This window comes from Ostrea edulis, chromosome 8 (assembly GCF_947568905.1).
Source record: "Ostrea edulis chromosome 8, xbOstEdul1.1, whole genome shotgun sequence".
Classification (NCBI taxonomy): Eukaryota; Metazoa; Mollusca; class Bivalvia; order Ostreida; family Ostreidae; genus Ostrea; species Ostrea edulis.
Genome location: NC_079171.1, coordinates 75,514,377 through 75,517,846, shown reverse-complemented (window position 1 = coordinate 75,517,846; position 3,470 = coordinate 75,514,377). Strand labels below are relative to the sequence as shown.

Genomic DNA, 3,470 nt, shown 5'->3' with positions numbered 1-3,470 from the left:
GTTTATGTATATGTTGTCTGAATGTTCTAGGCAAAAACACCTTACAAATTTAACTTGTGTTTATATGTAATAATAATGTGAAGTATTCTCATCGACATACTACAATAATAACAACAAAATACAAATCGAAAGTAAGTGAAAGATAAATGGAAACAGTGAAATGTTATATAGGTTTTTAGCTTTTAAATCAATTGTATAAGTTATTATATAATATAATATTGTATTTTGTTTTGAAACAGTGTGTTCGAAGACACCCACCCTTTTACGATTATGGATTAAAATGCGAAAACAGAACAAGAAAAAAAAACCACATACGTATAAATAGGTAACCATTCCCCCATCGTTAAGTACCCCGGTAAAGCCACTGATATCTGCAATATGAAAACAATGAACAGTCATTTGTAAAACGCAGAATGCTTTACACCGCTATATATGTCGTGAACTTTAACTCCTGAAATATCAATAAGAATGAAACATTCTCTAAAATGAAACGAACATATGCGTTAGCATTTTCTATTAAATATGACATCGTGAAACTTAAACATTCGAATTCAATAAACATCTATGTCAGCTAACTACAATCATATTTTTATGACATACACATGACCTTCATTGAAGTACAATGTTCATTTTTACTAATCTGATTTCAATCGAAAGAAATGATTATCCAAATTGTTAAGGTAGCGACGGATAGCAACCACGTGATCAGTAAAAATTGTGTATTTTCACGTGAATTCATTTTCCGGAATTCCTTACTCCGTCATAAAATAGTCGAAAAACAAAAAGGGGTTCCGAAAGTGTTTTGTTGCTGTGACTGACTCGCCTACAGAAAATATGCACATACCACATAAGTATACGTCAATGTCTGTAATAATGGTAGATCAAATGTTCCATCTGTGTGAAACTTTTTGCTAATCGAAATGTTAAACCAACCACCAATCCATGTACATAGATGCGCTACGTAAACAAAGTTGTTGATTGATGCATCGTAATGTCCGAGTGCTGCATGCTGAGAGATTAAATACTGTTTATACAGTCATTGAGAGGCTAAACAAAGTTTCTTGCAAGAAGAGGAAGTTGGTGGATGCATTCAACTTGGACAACGAAATCATAGTTTCGTTTGGTGAGTGAAAAAAATGCCATAAATTTGTATTCAAAAGTTCAACTCACATTTCCTCTGTTATTTCACAACGCGATTTATAATAACATCTGTAAGTTTAAACACACGACATACAGTAGATGTATTATTTTGTATGCATATATGTATTCCATATGTGCATAAAATATAACTCCCACCTGTGCATGTGATTGTAAACGAATGGATGTCATGTAAATGTATACCACATTTGTAAACATGGGCTCTCACAACTCTTTTATTAAGAAAATAATAATATCGTTATGAAAATAACCGTTACGAAAATAACATACCTTGAACTACATGTATAAAAGTAATGAAAAACAAATATCTGTATAGACCTACTATCTAGGGATATGAGGGAACCGGATTAAAAGTGGAGGGGGGGGGGATGTGTTGAATTATAAATTCCCTAGACTATAGTATACATATACTATTACTTTCAAATTTCAGTGACCTAAGAAATATATCAAACCTGAAGTTTCGTGTTTCACACAAACATGTAGGTTGGCAAAACCTTTTTAAATAATGTAAATTAATCATAAGTCTGCATATGCCCTCTCATAGGCAAATGTATGCACTGTATGTATAAGTAAGATATGTATACTACACGTATGCCCTTCTCTTGACCCACATTTTGTAAATAAAACAGATATGATAAGTCTATGGCAGTTTATGAAAACATATATACATGTCATCTCATTGCAATTTATAATTTTGAAACATCAGTATTTAAATTTTAACTGAATATGTGTTGAGACACAGTTTTAAAATTGACATTGTCTGACGCAATCTAATTACTCAATGGTATAATATAGACCTAACTGTGCAAATATCAATTATGATGATCTTTTTTCTAGGCATCAGCCTGAAGACCGAGGGAGGTTAGATAGGACCAGTGCAGGTTGAAGTGGATTTCGAGTCAACAAGTATAACAGCAAGAGAGGTACTATATTTTTTTTGATAAACATTTGTAAAGACAATTCTGAGTATATCAGATATTCATCTTTTTTGCTATATTTAAATATATTTATCTATATTTTGAACAGGTACTCCATTTACAGTGATGATGACATATCCCCTGGACCCCCACAACTCCACAAATTTAAAAATGTTTGATCAAGTTCCGAAGATTAAAGAACTACTGCAAAATTTGGGACTGGATGAAAAACATTAATTCACTTATATGAGCTCAGAGCAGTGGATGTTATACAACATACTTTAAACTAAATTGTGAATTTAAGGGAAACAAGTACATGTACTCGTATATTACAAGTACATGCCTTTTGAAAGACAATAATATTGCATAGATGTAAAGGAAATTTCAATGTTGATTATTCTTTCTTAGATATATTAGTAAAAAATGTGCACATGATAGAATATCAATTTTATAACTTCAATCAATGTGTTTGAATTTTCCTTGTAATTCAAAATTTAGTTGAAACATACATCATAGATACATTAATGTATATCAAATTTTTAGAAAAGTTTCATAATGGAACTAATTCACCCCCCCCCCCCCCTTATACATACAGTGAACATATACCTTCACCTGGGGAAAACTTCAGTTAGTTAATGCAATATACATGTACATGCATTCTCAGTTATCCAATAGTGAGTTTTTGGTTCCATGTGAAACTACAATTAGAAATCTTAAACTTATGAAAGACACGCCTATCTGTGAGGGCAAGGTGACTCAGATGGACTTAAATGTAGTGATCCATGGGCAGTCCATGGGTCTCTTTCCATTGATATTAATTATTTATTGAAATATGAAATGGTTATTTAAACATATTTGGTGTATTATACTGTATAGTGATATAAATTTTTATCAAAAAATATGTATAGGTAATAGATTTGGTCCAGTTATTACAAGAAATTGTATGAAAAATAACTAAATATTTTGGCAATCATTGTGAGTGCGAAAAGGTCAACTGCAATAGCACACACTATATATCATTCTTAAATGGCTCATAGAAACTTCTAGTACTGTGAGTTTGAATGCTCAATATGGTAATTTGGGAATGCTTAATCATTTAAGGTCAATAGTTTATCTCTGCTGACTGTATCTCTTAAAATTCATTTCTAGAAGGGAGGGGGTAGGGTTACAAAATCTGACATAGTTTCAGATTAAACCTCATTTGGTATATTTTTTTTCTATTCAATATTTTAGATACTACTTGACTTAATGTAAAAATGAAATAAAATCAGAAATTTTATGAGCAGAATTTTGTTGTTGTCAGAAAATGTATGCCTGATAGTATTTGAGAAACGCCATATTTAGGGTAAATTTGGCCAATCGCCAAGTTGAATCATGCCAATGTTTTCCTTAGAT

At 31.5% G+C, this 3,470-nt stretch overlaps 1 long non-coding RNA gene across 1 annotated transcript; it reads left to right on the top strand.

The window, feature by feature from the left end:
• The first annotated feature begins 899 nt into the window (after nucleotides 1-899).
• On the top strand, nucleotides 900-2,534 carry LOC130049314 (uncharacterized). The gene is made up of 3 exons (XR_008797816.1): nucleotides 900-1,123; nucleotides 1,996-2,081; nucleotides 2,185-2,534. It is a non-coding gene; the product is annotated as an uncharacterized LOC130049314 (long non-coding RNA).
• Nucleotides 2,535-3,470: the final 936 nt, after the last annotated feature.